A 21,426-nucleotide genomic window follows, 5' to 3' on the forward strand; every position below is an offset into this window, starting at 1 on the left:
TTTTATACTGTTCCAAATTGTTTTTATAAATCAAAAGGAGAAAAACACAAGAATGAATCCTTGCTATGAATCTTAATAGTATTGAAAAAGCAAACATGTTTATTTTGCTAAATAGAGCTTGATGTGAAAATAATAAAATTCAAATTTTAATAAATAGGTGATTTAGGGGTAGGTGATCCAAGACTTACTGGCTTTGCATTTGTTTCTTTTTCAGACAGGGTTTGCCATGGGCAGGTGTGCTAGCAGAAGGAGCGGCAGGCTTCCGTCGGCTGCCCTTTGTGTAGCTTACTGATTGTGTGCCGCCTGACTACACCTCACTTGCCTTATTTGTAAAATGCATGTAGTAATATCCTAGTAATATTGCCTGCTCTACTTGTGTGGATTAGTAGGAAGAAAGCAGGGTGGGCAGAGAGAGAACCTGCCTTGTAGGCCCACTCTGTGACCTGAGACAAATCGTTGGCCATCTCTGGACCTCATTTTCCTCCTCTGAAAATGAACAGTTTGGACCAGATTATCTATAACATGGATGGCATGTGGTCCCTGAGAGCACTTTCATGCTAAATTTGCACATCAAAATGCCTAATAAACTGGAAAGTGCTATAGAAATGTTACTGAATAAAAAAGCATGCATTTCCCTATATTTAAAATGAAATTTTATTGTATGTAAATTTCCGGAAATGTATCTGTATTCTGAAACCACAATGATCTATATTTAAGATCCGATTGGAAAGAGAGAAAGAAGCAAGTGCAACGTGGAGGCGATGCAAATAAAAGCAGAGCCCTGAGGCCGCCAGTGTGACCAGCCATCAAGGAGACAGAACACGTCCTCCTAGGCACTGTCCTCCCCAGGGTGAAAGCAACCCTGGAATGACACGCTTACGACTCACTCACTAACTGAACAGCTACCTTGCTCATCCTGCTTATCCTACAGGCAATTTACACTCTGTTCCATTTCCCACCAGACTTGGAAACACTGTGTCGTCCCCCCCCCCACCTTCTCAGGTCTGAGCCGACAAGAGATGCTCCCTCCTCATATACGATACACCTATTTTCAGCTCAAATAATTTTTCTTCTTTTTAACACCATTTTGTTTCCCTCCTTCCAGCTGCTGCCTCGTAATATCAGAAACACGCCCCCTCCTTCACTCTTTCTAGCTCTTTTGATTTCATTTCGATGGGTTGAAAAGAACCTTTCTGTGGACTAAAAGTGAAAGAGCAGCGCTGGTGATCCACTTGTAACAGGGATCAGGGGACCCGGGCTTTGAAGTGAAGGTAGACAGAGCAAAGGCCACATTTCTAAGAACCCTGGCAGAGCCTTGACATGCGCTTCAGAGTCAGCGTAAAGGTTTCCGTCTTTCTTCTTACTTTCTTGAGTTAAATATGGTTGCTCTTAAGTGTTGGTATTCAAGATAAAAATCATACTTTTCATTGCCTGTCTTTTTTTTTTTTAAAAAAGCTTTATTGAGATATAATAGATCTACAAAAAACTGTACATATTCAATGTATACATTTTTGATAAATTTGGACATAGGCATGTACCCAGGATACTATCACCACAATCAAGATAGTAGACATTGCCATCATCTCCAGAGTTTTCCTTGTGTTGTGCATTCCTGCTTAATTAATTGATATTGAGATAGTTTAATTCACTGTTATCCCTTTATAATAGGTAATATTTTAGATAACTAAGTTAAATGTAACTTTATAGAGGGACTTAAAGATCGACAATTAAAATGTGTTACCTATTGGGGAGTAGAGATCAACTTTTGGACAGTAACATACGGGTCAATTAGGAACTTTCCATTCTTTTTGAGCCGATTTCCTATAGAAAGATTGCAAATTAGGAACCTGGGAGTTTTTACTGCAACCTGGTTCTGCTGAAATCCAGCAAGTCACACATAGAGAAATATTTATGTTTAATTTATTTAAACAAATCTATTGCATATCTACCACATACTAGGTTTTGCTCTAGGTACTTGGCATGTGCAAGTGAACAAGACAGGGTGGAGTTTGGAATTTTAAATAAGATTTCAGGGTAAGCCTTATTTAGAAGCTGAGATTTGAGCAAAACTTTAAAGCAAAGGAGAAAGTTATAGTGATATATCTAGGATAAGAGAATTCTAGGCAGGGGAGATAGTGCAAAGGCCCTGAGGCAGGGGACTATCTGGTCGGTTTGAGGTACAGTGAGGAAACTAGTGTTTTTTGGCCTGGAGTGAGTAAAAAGAAGAGTAGTGGGGCCCAAGTGAGTGTATTCAGTGGTTGAGCATTGACCCAGGAACCAAGGGATCATGCTTCAATTCCTGGTCAGGGCATACGCCTGGGTTGTGTGCTCTGTCCCCAGTAGGAGCGTGCAGGAGGTAGCCGATTGATGATGTTTCTCATCGATATTTCTCTCTCTATTCCTCTCCCTTCCTCTCTCTCTAAAAAATCAATAAAAACATATATTTTTTTTTTTTTTAAAAAGGAAAAGTAGTGGGAGGGGAAGTCAGAGATAAGTGGCATGGATGATAAATAGGCTTGTACGCTGTCACTTGGACTTTAGGTTTTACTCTGAGTGAGATGGAAGCCACTGAAACTACTGAATAGAGAAGGGACATTTTTGAAGGACCCTCCTGGCAGCTGGGTTGAGAAGAGACCGCCAGTGAATAAAGAGGGAAGCTAGGGGACCTGTTAGAATACTAAGGCAATAATCCACCTGAGTGATGATGGTGGGAAGAGAGGAAGAGAGTCAAGGACATATGCAAAGAAATTATTATAATGATTGCCATGGACTTTTGATTGAGTAAGGAGGCGGAGAGACATCGGGAGAATGGCGAGACGTCAAAAGGGTGAGGGACAGTGAACAGTTAGTAGGATCAGTGTTGTGTGATCAAGTCCGTGTGGGGTTTAAGCACCACTGGAGTGAATTGAGATGCTAGAAGGAATGAAGAAGGAAGTGGTCAGGAAGTCAGATGCATGAAATTAGGTTTTGGAGGGTTTGTAGGTAGTAACAAGGTGAGTAACATGACTTGGGAGTAAGTGGCTAGGATAGGGTGTAGGACATGATTACTAGAGGAGAGAAACTCAAGAAGAGGCCAGGGTGTTGGAAAGCCTATCTGTGTATGAATTAAGATAACCAAAAATTAAGATAGGAGTAGCGTTTTACAAAGCCATAGTGAAGTAGGACCTAAAATTGTCAAACAATGAATGGGAATGACTCAGTTATCAGTAGATGACATCAGCAATGAGGGCTTGCGGGTAATATGTGATGAGATTCTAAGCTAGGAAATTCTATGGAGGGGAGGGGGAGAATGTGATTTAATACAATGAGAATGTAATGTGAGCCGGAAGCTGCAGCGAGATGCCAGGAGGACACCTGCCCCCGCTCTAGGCAACACTTGAGATAGATGCAGGGGAAGCAGGGTGCTCAGGGAGGAGCCAGGATTTCTGTTAGAGAAAGAAGCTTAACATTCAGTTAAGTTGGAGGGGAAAACCCCCCTAGAATGAAATAGAATTGGATCTTATATTAAGATCCTCTTATGGCCAGGTTACTTTTCAGTGTATTGAAGTGTATTTCCCACAGAAAATTATTTTTATCCCAAGAAATCAAATCTACAAATAGTTACATAATACCTACAATATGTAAATACTATACCCAGTGCTCTATGCAGATACAGTGAAGCACAAGCCCCTGCAAGACCTCATTGCCGTGACCTGCCCCACCACGGCCTGCCGGATCCTGGAAGTGTCCTCCATGGGCTGGATAAAGGCGACCAGGGATGTGGCTCTGCACAAGACCGAGGGGCTGGAGGACTGAGGGTGCTGTGGGCTGCTGACAAAATCACCTGGCGAGTTGTCTTAGTTGGATTCGTATGAGGTTAAATATGGATCCTGTAAGAGAACAGACATTGCTTATTTAAAACGTCACTGAATTGTTGAGTGTGTGAAGGTGCTGCACGGATTGTTTGGGAACATCTGGGAAGATTTGTTGAGATGAGAGTCTTAGGCCACTTTTGAAGATGAGGACAGGCTTCGGTGAATGGCATTTTGCATTCATCATTCAGTTAAGTTGGAGGGGAAAACCCCCCTAGAATGAAATAGAATTGGATCTTATATTAAGATCCTCTTATGGCCAGGTTACTTTTCAGTCTTAAATGAAACGCCCTGGAATAAGAAGTAAAGAAGGTTTGTGTTGGAAACCAGGTCTTGTTCGTGCAGCTGAGTAAAAAAATCCAGCTTCTCTGGCACAATGCCCTGGTATTGTTACAAAGCAGGTTAGTGCGTGACAGCTACGACTGGAAGCAGATCCTCAGCTGCCTGTGACATGGACAGTGAGTCACTCTTCTAGGTGAGACGTTTGGCAGGATTAGCAAATGTCACTTGCACCTTCCCTGGGAGAATTAGCTGTTGAGGAGAGATGCGCATCCCCAGCCCCTCCCTCGTGACTTTCACTTGCACCCCCGGGTGCTGCTCTCCTCGCTCCTAAACCAAGCTAACACCTGTGCAGTACGCCGGGAGCGGTATGTGTAGTGGTTAGAGCCCTGAGCCAGGCTGCCTGGGTTTGAATTTGGCTTCCAGCTGTGAGGCCTAGGCCAACATATTTAACTTCTTTTGGGCCTCAGTTTCTTCATCTATAAAATGGGACTAATAATAGTACATGCCTAATATAGTTGTGAGGATGAGATGCTTTTATGTGTGTAAAGCACCTAGAGCAGTGTTCAGCGTATAGTAAGTACTATGTATGTGCTGGCCATTAATATTTGAAATTTTTGTTAGAAAAAGACACCTGCCTGTGGCACAAAAATATTGTTTGCATTTTGACATCTGGGTTCAATCTTCATGCAAACACTGTCTTTTTTAAGATGTAAAAGGAAGAGATGAAATAAATGAACAAGCAAAGGGCGTTTTTAAAATACATTTACTAGAAATATTTAAAAATATGCAATTTATATTTATTCAAAAATCTGTGGGTCTAAAATCTTATCATTTCAGTTGAAACCTCAGATTTCCCCTCATACTGGTATTCTGAATGACAGGACTTGGCAATCCTACTCTTAAGAAAAATTTCCACTCTCCTTTTACATGTGCTGGTTTACCCCTTAAATCCCTTCATTAAATGTATTCACTAAATTCCTTTTAATTTTTTAATCTATAGAACAGTAAGCCTAGGATTTTTCCCCCTCCTGATTTACATAATTTACATCTAACCTTTGACTTCCCATAGATTGTGACTGAGGGGGTCTGCTATACATTCTCTCCTTAAATTAAGTGCTTAAAATAAGACAGCTTTTCTTTGTCAAAGAGCACAAACACCATGTAATACTACAGAACAGTTTTATACTTTCTTATTTAAAAATTCATTTAAAATTTTCTTTGGTAGCCCGGCCAGGCGTGGCTCAGCGGTTGAGCGTCGACCTGGGATCCAGGCGATCAGGGTTCGATTCCCGGTCAGGGCACATGCCCTGTTGCGGGCTTGATCAATGACTCTCTCATCATTGATGTTTCTATCTCTCCCCCTCTCCTTTCCTTTCTCTGAAATCAATAAAGATATATTTAAAAAAAAAATTTTTTTTCTTTGGTTAAATATGAATAGCTTTGCCCAGCCAGCGTGGCTCAGTGGTTGAGCATTGACCCAGGATCCAGGAGATCGAGGTTTGATTCCCGGTCAGGGCCCATGCCCGGGTTGTGAGCTCGATCCTCAGTGGGGGGCGTGCAGGAGGCAGGTGATCAATGACGACTCTCTCATCATTGATGTTTCTATCTCTCTCCCTCTCCCTTCCTCTCTCTGAAATCAATAAAGATATATTTAAAAAAAAAAAGAATAGCTTTTTGTCAAAATGTTCACTTGCAAGAAAAACGGTGCTTGAGCAGAACATGCTCACTTTTCCTCTAGGTGCTTCAGTCATTTGAACGCTCTCTCCCTTCTTCTGTCTGTATCTATGGTTATATCTCTCTGGGACAACTGTTACAGCTTACCTGTCCCCCGCTTCCACCTCTGCACTCCAGCAGCCAGTGCACCTCACAACAGCTGGGGTGATCTTTTAGAAATGTAAATTTAACCTTGTTTTCTCTCCAAAAACTCTCCATTGTCTTCCTTTTGGTTTCAGAATGAAATCCAACTTCTGTCCCTTGGCCTCCAAGAGCCACCCTGCCTATTTCCTGCCATTCCCCTCCATGCTCCTTCCTCTCCAGCTATACTGCCTTCTTGCTCTCCCTTGAATGTATCAGGTTTATTTCTAACAGCAGATTTTTGCCCTTGCTGTTCCATTAGCCTGCGACAATTTTCTCCAGATAGTTTCAGGACTCACTTCCTCACTTCATTCAGATCTCTGCTCAAATATCACCTTTTCAGAGATTCTTTCTCTGGTTACAACATCTCCACATCATGTGTTACCATTTTACTCTGTTTTTTATTATACCACTTATCACCACCTGGCATAACAGATACTTACTTGTTTATTATTTGCTTTTCCCCCCACTAGAATATAAACTCTGGAGAGTGGGGATGTTGTTATGTCTACTGCTGTATTTCCAGGACCTAGAAGACAGCCTGGTTTATAGTGGACAATCAATATTTGAAGAAGGGATGAATGACTTGTTGAATGAATTAGCTTGGCAAGTGTGTAGACCTAAGCAGAATTTATGGCTGTCCTATGTGATTGACATTATCTATGCTCTGGATGCAGAGATTTGGCTCCTCTTGGTTAGCTGATGAGAATAGAGAAGTAGACTTCGCGAATTGCTTGAAACTGAGACCCCCTCCCTTGCCAAAGCAGAGCCTGACACGGGCTTTCACCAGGTAGTATATTTGGGAAGTGACCCCAGGACGAAGAAGTGGAGCGCGGGGAAAAGAGAATGGAAGAAGGAAGAGCCTGCCCAGTGTGCGTTTCTGAGCTGTTTACTGCTGGGGGCAGCTGCGGCTCAATCCCACGGGCCAATTTTGAGAAGTGGTGTCCGATGCACCTGAGAACTGTGCACCCAAGACACAGGAGAATGGTGATGGTGCTCAGCTCCTGTGTGGTCCAGGGCTGTGCTGGCCTTCTGCTCCCACCCGCCGGGTTCGTGTGCTGGAAAGGCTGCGCGGTGTGCCTGCAGTGGGAGAGCCGCTGCGAGCCGGGGAGGGCTGTTAGGTTAGTCTGTGCACTGCTGGGTGCCAGCGTACCAGCTGGAGGGAAAAGGGGTGCAGCAGGATGGGAGATGGGTCACAAGAGGAGTCTGATTCAGCGGTCTTCACTGTTTTCCTCTTACCCATCCTAATCTGGATTAACTGGCTCTTCCAGCTCTGTAAGGGCAGGATTGAGGCATTTTTCTTTTTAGTTACCTCCAATACCTTGCATGGTTTGTAGTAGGTGTCAAATAAATACTCCTTTGCCATTTGGCTGTCTTATTAGCATTACTCCATATTCATTTAATTTTGATAGTACACGTAAGTACTATAAAAACAAAAAATGTATAGGCTAGTATACGTAATTTATCAAAATGTAAAAGAGAAAGCAAATCAGTCAACCAATGGATTAATCAAATGTGTTTCTTTTGAGGGAACAGCATTATTGGTACGTGATTCATATACAGCACAGTGAACCTATTTCAAGTGTACAATTTAATGCTTTTTTGTATATTTGAAGAGTTGTGAAACCATCACCACGGTCCATTTTAGAATATTTTTATTACCCCAAAAAGAAGTCCTGCATTTTCAACAGTCATCATCCTTCTCTCTCATCTATGTCAAGGCCCGGGCAACTACTCACCTACATTTTGTCTCTAGTGATGTGCCTATTCTGAATATTTCAGATAAATGGAATCATATAACATATAATGAAATGAACCCTTAAATCTTGCACATGCGTATCCATTGATTCATTAAACATGTATTTCCTGGGTACCCACAATGAACCAGGCACAGGGGGGACACAGTGTTGAACAAGGCAGACCTGGTGTTAGACTACATTCTAGTAGAGAAGACAGACAGAAATAAACAACAAAAACCTAAAAAAACACTTAAAATAATTACTGAGATAAACACTAATAAAAATACAGTATATAAATAGAGAAAACTGATGGTGGGGAAGGCACTTTGAATTATGAGGTCATGAAAAAAATGTCTCTAAGCAGGTGATGTTTATGCTGAATGTGAAGGAACTGGCCACGTGGAGATGGAGAAGGGTGGTCTGTGAAGTGGAGCAGCATTTGTAAAGGCTCTGATTTGGGAAAGAACTCAGATTATTTGAAGAACTGAAGGTAGACTCTTGGAACTAACAAAGTACAGACTAAATGTGTTATGTGCATAAAATATCTAATTGAACTACCTAGCAATGAGCGAATTTATTGGCTTAGAGTCTTAGTTTCAAAGTTGTAGGCCATCAGTGTATAGAGAGTCAGATTCAGCTGTGAGAAGTGTTCCAGGTCAGCCTGAGAGGCCTAGACTTCCTTCCGTAGGCAGTAGAGAGCTGTGCAGCCTTCATGGGGGGGGGGTGGGTGGGGGTGGGTGGTGTTAAGCAAGTGGTGGTTAAGCAACATGAATTTTTCATCTGCCTTCAGTGTAGATTTGAGGTGAATGGAATAGAATCTCTCAAGGCAAATGAGCATTCTGTTAACACATATGCTTTAGTCTTTGTGTTAGGGAATTAGTTAAGTGTTATTTCGGTATCTGTACCCAACTGACCATTTGTGGAGTGTCCTCGGTTTACAAATGGAGAAACAGGTTTAGCAGAACCAGGAAGGAACATCCTGGTCTATGAGATTTTCATTTATCTGAGCAAGTGAATGTGTACTCTCTGTGCTGTTACGTCCTGTGATAGGAATTTCTGAATGGCAGCAATGAGGTGTGTAGCTTCTGACATGCAGGTACCTTGTACTCTTTTCCATGTATGTTTCTTCAGGTTAATCCATCATTTAGGTATATTCTCCATGGCCATTATATGAGGCAGAAGGACACTTTAATGAAATAGGTTTCAAAATGAAGTACTGAATTGCATTTGTTTGGGCAGATGAGAGTAACAGAAACATAAAAATTAGAAAACTCTGGAAAAGCATACATACTTAAGAGCATTTTAGTACTTCACAACCTTCAAGCATTTTATTCCTAAGAATGGAGACCATGATGCAAAATGGAATGATTTCTAAGGATGAGTGGGATGTTGAATAAAGAAATTACTAAGAGAAGCTTGATTTGTAATAGAAATCTGAAATTTAGGGTTGGAAGAAGGCTTCCCAGATATGGTAAAAACACAAGTTTGAGGAATAGAAATGATTGTGAACTACTTAGTGAGCAGAGAGGCCTCAGGAAAGGAGCACAGACTCTAGTTAAAACCTCAGTGCCGCCAGTTTCCAGCTGTGTGATCCAGGGTGTGAAATACAACCTCCCGGGTTCAGCTTCTCATCTGCATAATAGGGACACTAACGCTTGTCTTCAGGGTTTTCATTGAAAGTTTGACATAGTGTAGGCATTGGGCGTGGCACTCAATGTGTAGGAGTTATTTGTGGAGCGATAGAGAGATTCATTATTAATTCAGTCTATTCTTTCAATGAATGTATGAATGTGCTCCACCCCGTTCTTGGTTCAGAGGATACAGCGATTTATAAAACATGCAAGTCTCCACTCTCGTGGAGCTATATTCTTGTGGATGAATGGATGGTGGAGGAGAAAAAGAGCAGGGTAGCTGAAGCAGGGAAGGAAGGGTGAAGGAGCTGGTGAGGCATGTGGATGGGGTCAGGGAGGAAGCAGTGCCAGCTCACCTAGGGCCTTAAGGCGCTGGAGGGGGCTGTGGTGAAGATCCTGGGTTTGACTGAGTGAAATGGGACACCATTAATCCTTTGAGGGGAGCGGTGTCATAGTTTGACTTATGTTAAAGGCTCACTCTGGCTGCTGGGTAGGAACAAACCAGAGGGAGGGGCAAAAGCATGGAGGAGCCTGCGAGAAGTCCAGGTGAGAGGCAGAGGGGCTGGTGGGGTAGGGAGCAGTGGTGCAGCTCCGAGATATGGCTGGCTGGATGTTGCCAACAAGGAGTTGACATCATATGCTGATGGAGAGAATGTGAAGTGTGAGAGAAAGAGGGTAATCAGGGAAGATTTCTTCTGAATGGAGTTTCCATTTACTGAAATTAGGGAGATGGAGGTAATAGCAGGTATGGGAGGAATAATTGAGTTCTGCAGGACATATTAACTTTCAGACTTTTTAGGCTTCCAAATGGAACCAACGAACAGAAGTTGGATGTGTGCCTAGATTTCTGGAGAGAAATCTGCACTTAGATAATTTTTAAAATTTAATTAGAATAGGTTCAAGAGGGAATGCAATAGGAAATTTAGACAGCAGTACAAACTATTTTTCAAGAAGTTTTATTTTGTAAGAGAGCAAAGAAATGAATTAAACAAGATCAAGAGAGTTTTTTTTAAATAGGGAGAGATGCACTGTTTATTATGCGAATGGAAAAGAGCTGATAGAGAGGGAAATTGATGTAATTGAACTTAGAATTCATGTTAGAAGTTGTGACAAATGTTTGGATAATGGATGATAATATATGGCTTTAAAAGCTAATGAGTGATTTTAGACTGCATTTGGTAGGTCGGAAGCGTGAAGCCTTTGTAGATATTTGAGTAGAGAAATGACATAAAAACCTATACATGTGCCTATAGTAAAGTTTACAGAATGGATTTATAAGCATCATTATCTCTGATACCCCTCTAACCCCATTAGTATAAAAGGTGGAGAAGTCGGAATTATAAACAGTTCATCCTTAGGTAAATTTATAATGTACTGTATAGTATGTTAGTTCATTTAACCCCCCATCCCCAAGAATTCCAGCAGGTGGATATTATTATTGACCACATTTTATAGATGAGGAAACTGAGGCACAGAGATTCAGTAACTTTCCCTAGGCAACAGCTGTAGGTGGTAGAGCCAATAACTGAACCTAGACAGTCTGGCTCCGCAATACAGCATGAAGCACCATGTTCTATTGCCTCTCTCCATGTACTGTCTTCTAAATTATAAATTTCTTTTGGCCCCATTTATAGTTACTGTATGAGGAGTTTAAAAAATTCATGGTTTCTCTCACCTAACTAGTCTGCCTTTCCATTTCTATTCTACGAATTGTATTTTATTTATGACTCAAATTTATGTTATACATATCTCATTGTGCATAATTTACACATTGTACATACAAATTCTGTTTATATACCTATTCACCCCTTGATGTGTTGATTAGATGCAGATCGAAACAGATTATAATGCCTTTTTAATAATAGTCACCTCATAATTGCATAGTTCTTTATTGCTTACTAAGAGCTACCACATAAACAATTTCATTTATTTCTAATAACCCCGTGTGTTAGAATATATATATAAATATTGTCCTTTAAATAAATGAAGAATCACAGACAGCTGGGAACTGGAACAGTGCTTAGCTCAGTGTAGACACTTAATAAATAGTTGAATAAAAAAATGAATGAACAAATGGTCCACAGTCAGAGCCATAAAGTTCTGAATAACAGAGAGGCAATAGAAAGCTGAGGCTCCTGCTTGCCAATCCAGGGCTTCTTTCACTACACTGCAGTTGTCTTGCAACTTTTTAATCCTTATTTTTAAGTAAAATACTTTGGCTTCCAAGTACTAGCAGTTAAAATATAATCAAAGTGGTGAGATGGAATTCTCAACTTGCTGTATCTCAATTTAGACATGGTTTTGGATTGGAGGGGTAGCGATATCACAGGTAGCAGACATTTTTTGGGGTCAATATTCAATTAATCTTTCAGCAGATTGCTAATAGAGACCGAATTGTAGGGAGCGCTGTTTTGGAGGTGAAATGAATGAAGAAAAGACAATTCTCAATTACTGAAAACATTAAAATACTGAGGGCAATTATTTACACATTTGGGGTGTGTTAGTTGTTCGGACTTGGGCACACTCCAGCCTGGATAATTGGCATTTTTCCTTTGCGTATTCTTCTCTCCATTTATTTTAATTGGCTGCGAGGGCAATATGCTTTCTGGCAGTCTATTTGGAGCACTTATATACATTTGCTTCAAGTGATTAGATCTGCCAGCTGCCACTCTTGAACCGGGCCTGTTCTGGGGGTGGGTGAAGTATAGCTTCTCGCGTCTCTCTCCTGGCACAGGCTGTGAGCTGGCTCCGGCCCCTGCTCTCCGAGGTGGCCTGTGACGCTGTTTTCGGGTGAGGAAGGCATTGCAGTGGTGGTGCTGAGGAGCTTGGTGCTGAGTTAGAGAGTGGGGAGCACATATTTTTACACTCTTGGTTGGGCGGGAGTGATTTCACATAGCCAAGTAACTGTTGGAATGTTTGGGGCGTTTTCAAAGCCAATGTTATGCACAATAGTTAAAGTTTTGCTCTGTGGGGGAAAGTTAATGGGAGGACCTGTTTTTTTCAATATGTCTTAGGCATGAGCTTTTTTTTGGGGGCGGATAAGAGTTCATTTTTGTCTGGGGTACACGTTATTACTGTCTTTCTCCTCTACGGATTGCCAGGCACTTTTCTGCATCTCGATGAGAGGATACACACAACCATTTTTGAATTCTATGCAGCTGCACAAAACTGGTGAGCACAGACCTGAGGACCTTCTTACAACCAACTCATATTCCTGGGGAGCATCAAGATGGGGTGCTACTTAAAATTTGTCATATTAAAGAGCATGCCAATACAGAATGCTATTAACAAACATCCACCTTAAATTTTTTTCTGGTCAAATACATCTGTGTCATGTGCTATGTAAGACTCATTTCAGCAGCTGAAAATAACCTCATTTTTGAGAAAAAAAACCTGACCCTTTCCAGACACCTCTGCACCTACCTATATACCAAGGTGAGATTGTCTCCTTTGAAACAAGGGTGAAAGTGTATTCCTAAGTGTCAAAGTAGAAAGTCCACATCAATTAAAAACATTGTCTTCCACATAGCAGCACTTAGCCCTAGCTTGCATGGAGTGCCTCCTGCTGAAGCATGTTTGCATCAGTATTTTGAGAAACATTTCAGCTCAAGAGACATACTAACTGAATAGTACCTAAAAATTGTTGCTGGGGCCAGATTACATCAACAGAATACAGCATATTTTGGCGGAAACCTTAGTTTTCTGGTAGAATGTATTTTGATGAGTATAGTTAAATGTTATGTCCTTGGCTTTGGTCAGAGGCCAAGTTATGAAACTGTTACTTAAAGATTATTTCTTAAGCAAAATTGCAGAGTACATAGCAGGTGCTTTCAATAAACAGTTGTTGAATGAATGAATGAATGAAGACATTATGTACTCTGTGGGAAAACCTCCTCCGAGGGTTTATTACCAGGAGTTTGTCTTTCCATATGGATTCACATACTTCTGATTTCATTACTTCCTAAGTGGTTTCTGATCCATTTTAAGTTTTAACTTAGCTGTTTTATGTATTTTAATATTATAAAAAATTCTCTAGATTCTAAATCTTGGGAGCATTTTAGAATTCATTTAGTCTGTTTCCCTATCTGCTGCTTCAGATCCTGTTGGGGAATGAGAAGGGCATAAATGATAATGAAAAAGAAACCAACAACAAAATAATTTTTCCCAAACAGCTCCTTCAGGAGAAAGAGAGCCTTCCTTCTAGGCCTGTTGAAGGAAGGGTGCTTAGTTCAGCCTGGGACACAGGATTAGGCCATGGCGGCACCCGCATATAAGACCCCCCAAAAGTTTGGGCACTTCCAGGGCAACCCTACAACCTGGCCATAACCCAGTGCTCATCCATCATGGAAGAACACTCATGGAAAGAAGGGTTTCATTGCGGTGATGATTTATAATCTTTGACTTATTTTATGGGATTTAAGCCTCAGGGAAACAGATTGATTTTAATTTGCCTCAGCAAACATTTGTCGAGAGTCTCAATTTCAGTTGGGCAATTTACAAGAGAGGATATTCCTCCTGAGCTTTCTGGGTACACTCTGTTGTGGGGCAACATTTCCGTGTTTATTCCCTTCTTCTGCCAAAGAGAGCCTTCATAAGAGGTTACATTATTTTATTGACATATTTTGATCATTTACTTTAGGGGGAGGAGCAGCTGGATCATTTAAGTGCTTTCAGATCAACATATGTTGGGTTTAGATGTTGTCGTATTCCCAGAAGTACAGCTTGCAACAGGTCACCTGTTATCTAGGAAGCTACAGACTTTCTTGGACTCTGCAGGCTAGTGGCTTGTGGGGGATGCTATTTCTTGTCAGTTTGTAACCTGGGCAATCTGCATTTTGAACAAGGCAAAACGCAAGTTGTGCTTGATACTCAGGCTGCGCGATAGTGGGACCAGACCCAGAGAGAAGTACATTTGCACATTTGCTCAGTGATGACTTGACCAGAACCATTTATTCCTTTGTCCTGGGCCTTGATGAATGACTGGTGTGAAATGCAGGCAGACATCTCTAGATACAGCACTCATGTTAACAGAAACCAGTTGTACTCTTGCTCTCCTGTTATTGCTTTTTTAATTCAGCTACATGTAAAGAGGACCCTGCAAGGAAACACATTATGATTTACGAGTTGTGGAGCCTCCTGCACCATGATTCCTAAAACTGTGCTGCAAGCTTGTTGCCTTTGAAATTTTAAAAGAAAAAAAAAAAAAAAGGTATTTTCTCTCCTCATTTATGAAGTTGGATGCTTAAAAATTATATCAAAATTATGATTTCCATGACTTAGTTTATATTTGTAGGAGGAAATTCGGCTACATAGATGAGCTTCTGAAAACAATTTGTATGTTCTGCTTTAAATAATTCCCCAGGAGGGAGGTCTTCCGGAGTTCATTTTCCTGACCAAGACAATCACTTTGTACCAGATGATGGCTTTAGTGCTGAGGAAGATTAGCCTATGACCCTGAAGATCTTTTCTTCTCCCTGGTTTTGCTTCTGTAAAGACCATTTTAAATAATGTCATATTGTTATGTAATTATTCAAAATTTGAATAATTTTAGTTTTCAAACATAAAAGAAAGCTGGTATGCTTTTGACACTTGTACATTTATAAATATATTTCTTGGCACTTAAAATTTTTTTAAAAATTTCCCTTCTATGCACTGTGCTCCTAGAAGTCTGAGAGAAACAACTGTGATGAAGAGGAAGGTGAAAATTACCAATACATTTGTAGTGAGTTGTTTTACCAGAGCTCTATTTTTATAAGGACTGTATTTGATTTCTACTTGAATGAATACCATGTACTGACGATCTAATTACATTTGTGATTTCAACCAACTGCACACACACCCAAACATGCATGAGTGCACACACACACACACTCTTTCATACTATAAATTAACACATTTTATTTGATGCATTTAACCCTGTTAAGAAGGCAGGTTGAGTTTTACCACTGAAGAGCTTAAGTGATTTTCTCCAGGTCTCACGACCAGTAAGTGATGGACCTTTTTGTTGACCTTAGATCGTTTGACTTGGGGTCCTGTCACTCCTTCACTTAGGAAATACACTGAACAAGATACAAAAAATGGTGTTTGACCCAGCCATTTTGTGTGTGCTATTTAGTAGTAACCATGGAAAGCTGTTAGCTTGTTATTATTAGTACCAATATTATTTTTTTCTCCTCAAGAGCTCAGGATTAGAAGACTGCTGGCCAACACTTTGTCCTTTCTGGTTCTCAGGAGCTGAAGTATACACAGGGCAAAATAAACTTCTAGTGAAGATTATTTATAAAATATTCCTGTGTTCCTTTATTCACTCTTATTTAGGCCATATTATACAAGTCAAAATAAGCCCGATATGCCCCCTGGTCCTGGGGCATGGATCCCCAAGCTGTCAGTGCAGGAACTAGTCTGCCTGATTGTGTTTCTCTGGTGTCAGACAGCATTGCCAGTCAGAGGGAAGGAAAGGTGGCTTCTAGAGAGTAAACTGCGCGATCAGCCCAACTTCACATTCAAGGCAACTTTCACCCTCTCCCCCTCTCTCAATTAAATTCTAGGACAGTGTTTAAAACTTCAGTTCCTTTCACTTTCCTCAAGTTTAGTCAAGGAGAATCTGGCTTAAAATACAAAATAGAATATTCATTTCCACGCCAGTGCATACGGACTGAAGCTTTATGCTCTAACTTGCTCACTAATCACTATCACCATTCTAATGAGACTTGGTGGATATTGCTTTCATTCTGTTAGAAAACAAGCGTCATGACTTAATGAGGACAGTTTATGTAACCACTGAAACATTTCCAGCTTGTCAGTTCTGTACCCATTGATAAACTATACATGAAGCAATGTTATATGTGTACATTTATGCACATTGGTTAATCTATGATAATTTACTTAAAACCTAAATTATATTCCATGTATGAAATGTATAACTGAAGGTACAGCAACCAATACAGTTCAGAGTTCAATGTCAGGTTCTGGAGATGCTGTCCAAAGGAAAAAGAGATTCTGAAAAGAGGGGAATGGGGGAGCAGCCTCTTGGAGTGATGGTTCTGACAAGAAGTCTCAGGGTTCCAAGGTGGTGGCCATGCAGTAAAGATCAAATACATTCTGTGTGTCCCTGGCTGGCTTGGCTCAGCGGTTTAGCATTGACCTGTGATCCAGGAGATTGAGGTTCGATTCCCGGTCAGGGCACATGCCTGAGCTGTGGGCTCGATCCCCAGTCGGGGGCGTGCAGGAGGCAGCCGATCAATGAGACTCTCATCTATTGATGTTTCTATCTCTCTCCCTCTCTCCCTTCTTCTCTCTGAAATCAAGGAAAACATTAAAAAAAAAAAATTCAACAAACACATTCTGTGTGAAAAACACGGAAAAATCATGGAGGCCTTAGAAAAGCTCAAGTCTGGAATGAGATTCAGTGAAGTGGCTGCACCATATAGAGAAGAAAAAGCCAGGCAAGGGGCCCCTTGGGTTGCATGGCCAGAGGGCCCGTGGCGGGATCCTTTGAAGAAGCAGCATTTGCCTTGCCTGTAAGTGGGCTGGACAAGCCTGTGTTTACAGACACTCCGGTTAAGAAAAAATGTGGATGTCATGTTATTGTGGTTGAAGGGAGGAAAAAAAATTGTATGGAAGACTGAAAAAACAACAACAACTGAAAATACTTTTAGAATACTAAAGTCTATGAAGAGTCCTCATGGCTACTTCCTCTTCTGTGGCCTCTAATCTGAAAAGCACAGAAGGGCTTTAAAAATACATGATGGAAAAAGGCAACTAACTTGGCCTTTACAGCTTTCTTTTCTCATGCTTGCTAATGCCTTCCCTTGGGTGCCCCATCTTTTACACCCTATTGAGCGTGGTGGTGGGAAGAACCACCCGCGTCGGGAGGCCTGAGCTGTGCAGGCCTCACAGCCCACCAGTCTGTTTCCCATGCAGGAGCGTAAGCTCCATGAGGGCAGGGACAGACTCTCTTTTCATTATTGGACCTTCAGCATCTCTCATAATCTCAATTCATTTGACCCACAAATATTTAAGTACCTTCTTTGGGCCAGACACTGGTCTAGATGCTAGTGACAGCGCAGGGAAAGAAACGAACACAGTCCTTGCTTTGATGGTGGCTGCACTCTCGTGGGAAGATCTATGTGATTAAGTGCTTTGGCAGATAATACAGCAGTGTGTGTGAAGCACAGTGCTACAGAGAGTGGTACTGAAGCCCTTTCCGCTAAATGGACACTTGAGCAAAGCCAGGGATGAGCCGTGTAAATATACGGGGATGAGTGCTCAGGGCAGAAAGTAAGAAGCAAGAGATACTTGATGTGCTCACAGAACAGTCATAATAAACACAAACAGAAATGAGCACGCTTGAGATCATAGAGGTGTTTGTATTAGGACTGGGCTATTAGCTTTATCTTCTTGGCTTTGAAGCTTGCTTTCGGCCTTTGGACAGGATATTGCACTGACTCTGCTGGTTGTTAAAGTGCTGGGGCTTCAGACTGGTTTCTAGAGGGCTGATTAATAATCCTGGGGACCTAGGACCTAGAATCTCACCCTCCCCAGTGTTTATTACTCAGCGATAATAGTGGAAACTTTCCCAGGCCGACAGTCAGTGGATAACTGAATGGGAGCTTTTGTTTGCTTTCTGCCCCAAGGGAGTCATTTTGGATCACACAGGGTATAAATGGCAGAGTGGATTTATGACAGATGTAGCTTATTGTGAAGGAAAATAGGGTGTTCCTTAGAAAATGCACCATATTCCTACATTGTTTCTTTTTAGCTTCCCCATAGCCTATTCCATGGCTGAGCCTTTGTAAACTAGAGCATATTTTATCTCCCACTCTGCCCAAATCACTACATGCCCACTGTTGACCTAGTGCTTTCTGAAATGAGCCTTTCTTCACCCTCCTTCTCTTTCAAAAGCTTAATTTGAAAAAAAGTGTTGATCCACAGAGTGGGTAAGAGAGGTTAAGAACTTTTTTTTTATATGTTTTTAAAAAAATTTATTTCAGTGAGAGGTAAGAAGAGGGAGAGAGAGTCACTGATCAACTGCCTCCTGCACGCCCCCCACTGGGGATCCAACCCGCAACCACTGAGCCAATCGGGCTGGACAAGAACTTGTAAACATATGAAATGTACCTGGGACAGAAAAACCCCCACAAATAGACACTTGAGCAAAGCCAGGGATGAGCCGTGTAAATATATGGGGATAGAGCGCTCAGGGCAGAAAGGGCTCTCTTTCTCCTTCACCTGTCCATTTTGGTGGTGGGGGGAGTGGCACTTGAAAGTTAGAGGGAACAAAGATGTCTATAGGGAACTGAGGAAGCAGAATGTCCAAGATGTATGGGTACTTCAAGGCAACAAGCTAGATATAAATAGAGCAACATGAATACATAGTAAGAACCTGGATAGATAATAAGATATTAAGAAAAAAATAAAAAATGAGATGCATAGTCCAACACTGCTTTTGTAAATTAAACACATTCATAAAAACTTACTATTTTTATAAAGATGTGGACATATTGAAGGACATAGAGCAAGCAGTTTAGGAATGGGAGACAATGGGACAAGGGAAGATTAGAGATACATTGGAGCCCTGGCTGGGTAGCTCAGTTGGGTAGAGCATGGTCCTGATACACCAAGGTTGCAGGTTTGATCCCCCGTCAGGGCACATATTGAGAATCAACCAAAGGATGCATACATAAGTGGGACAACAAATCCATCTCCCTCCCTCCCTCCCTCCCTCCCTCCCTCCCTCCCTCCCTCCCTCCCTCCCTCCCTCCCTCTCTCCCTCTTTCCTCTCTCACCCTTCTGCTCTCTCTAAAGTCAATCAATAAAATTAAAAAAATGTTTTTTAAGAAGAAATAAATTGGAAATGAAGCTAAAACAAGAGAGAGCCTTTACAGTGATGACAGTGTGCTATGAACCAGGGATGTGGTTAACTCACTTCCTTGAAGCTAAGGTTCAAATGACAAAGGAAAGTCATGCTCTATTATTTGGAAATTAAAGAGTCTTTTCCAATTTGCCTGTATTATATTGTGATTCCAGGGACACATTTCTACGGGGGAAAGAATATCTGGAAGTAATTCACAGTTCATGAGCACAAAATACACTGTAAGGATAACACTTATATAAAAGAAAATAAATAGTTTCCTCAATAAGCATTAGCAATCATGCTTCTAGTTAGTGTGGCATTTAAAGGATTCCTTTATGGAACACAGGGTTGGTAAGAATTGCCTGTGGGATATAGGGTGGGGGATGAACATAGAGGGTTGTTAATTTTTCCTTTTTGTTTCTTTATTCCTGTGATATTTTCTTTGTGAGACTTCTCTTCCAGTCAGGGTCCCCATGTCAGCATCTATAACGGGCCACTGCAGGTGGCTTTCCTGCAGTGATGGAACTTCCCAGGTGGGGGCACTGCTGTGCTCTTACTTTGTCAGAATAGTGCTTTTCTCTCAGAGATTGCTTTTTCTTTCGCTCCTCTCATTTTCTCTGTTATCTCCCTAACTTTCTACGAACTGTGCTCCCTTTTCCAACTCCAACGACACTTCCAGTGAGTTGCTGGAACATGTATCGCCTCACTCCTTTCACACCCTTCCTGTGCCCTCGCTATATAGCTTCACTTGGGTTTTAGCATTTTTAAAATAGAAAGGGTGAGCTCATGCTGCCAGCTTTATGTTCTGAAATAGTGATATGTAGCTGAATCATCATTTCACTAATTTTTCTCTGTTTGACTTTGTTCCTTTTTTTATTCAGGTGATAAAATCTAAAACCCATGACTTTTGAGATGTCTTCAGTGGCTTAATTATAAGGCCTTTACTGGAGATCTTTTCTTGTTTACCCAATAAGGCAGCAACCACCTTTACCATGCACGGATTCTGCTTAGTTACTGGTTTCTCAAACAATAATTACTATTTATCTAATTATGTAGTAAGTGCTATGCAGTGGCAGGGTAATTAAACAATGTACAATTTCAAAGTAAGTGTGGTATTTTGGGGGAGTTTGTTTGACCAGAATTCATTTTAATGATGATTCATTTGATATCGAAAGAGAATAGCATCCACTTATTTGTAGGAAAACGGTGAATGCCATTTAGTTTCACATTATAGCAAAGTGTATTATCCCGTGAAAATGAATTCCACACACTTTCCTGGTAACTGGGGAAACCAGATTCTTGGTTTTCTGATTGGGAGGCAGGCGCAAGTGTTCAGGGAGAAAATACTGATCACCTCCCTGGGTGCCTAGTTTGAAAAACAGTGCGAATGTAGGCAAGAACCGGCGAGATTTAGCGAGCCTCACTTGGGACTCCAGTTCTTATAGTCCCTTGAAGTGTGGGACATGGACTGCTGGCATCGGCTACTGGGGACTTTGAGTATAAGAGGAGGTTCTTGTCAAATGTCAGTTTCTGGGTTCCACCCCCCCCTCCCCTCCAGAGGTTGTAATTCAATAGGTCTAGGTCAAGGCCCCCAAATCTGCCTTTTATCCACGTAGACTTCAATGCTCCCCAAGTGGATTCAAGGCATCTTTAACCTTGAGAGACACCAAGCACCATGAGGACATTTAGGCCTGATGTGTGGGGGGCGTTTGGACACCTGTGGGCTGTTTCTTCTTCACTCCCCTGCCCAGTACTTCTGTCTCATAGGTGTATGCCACTCCTTTCTTATTTCTTGTATATTAACCTTTCTCCTATCTTTTCAATTTCAACATACATTTTCATTTTGGAAATTATTAGGTCCCCCAATTAGAGTATTTGTCACAAAACATTGAGACATTAATAGGTGTATATCTTGGAATGTGGGGTGTGATGTATATGATAAATGTAGGTAAGGATACTGGATTCACCAAATTTATTTTGGAAGATATTTGGAGAGGATGCTAGGCCTTTCAAAGATCTTCATTCAATTCTACTTTAAAAATACGGGTTATTATAATCGGGCAATTACTCAGGTAGGTGAAGTGTTTTATATACATTATCCCTTTTATTTTTTAAATTTTATTTATTTTTTATATGTCTTTATATCAGAGAGAGGAAAGGAGAGGGAGAGAGAGAGAGACAGAAACATCAATGATGAGAGTGATTGATCGGCT

At 41.2% G+C, this 21,426-nt stretch overlaps 1 protein-coding gene and 1 pseudogene across 6 annotated transcripts in view; both read left to right on the top strand.

Moving 5' to 3' along the window:
- Nucleotides 1-21,426, top strand: part of TAFA2 (TAFA chemokine like family member 2) — a 416,091-nt gene that overhangs the window by 169,056 nt on the left and 225,609 nt on the right. The gene's annotated exons all lie outside the window — the stretch shown is intronic.
- On the top strand, nt 16,726-16,985 carry LOC308553581 (peptidyl-prolyl cis-trans isomerase NIMA-interacting 4 pseudogene; annotated as a pseudogene). The gene has a single exon. The product of its transcript is annotated as a peptidyl-prolyl cis-trans isomerase NIMA-interacting 4 pseudogene (transcript).

This window comes from Miniopterus schreibersii (assembly GCF_964146895.1).
Source record: "Miniopterus schreibersii genome assembly, chromosome: 2".
Classification (NCBI taxonomy): domain Eukaryota; kingdom Metazoa; phylum Chordata; class Mammalia; order Chiroptera; family Miniopteridae; genus Miniopterus; species Miniopterus schreibersii.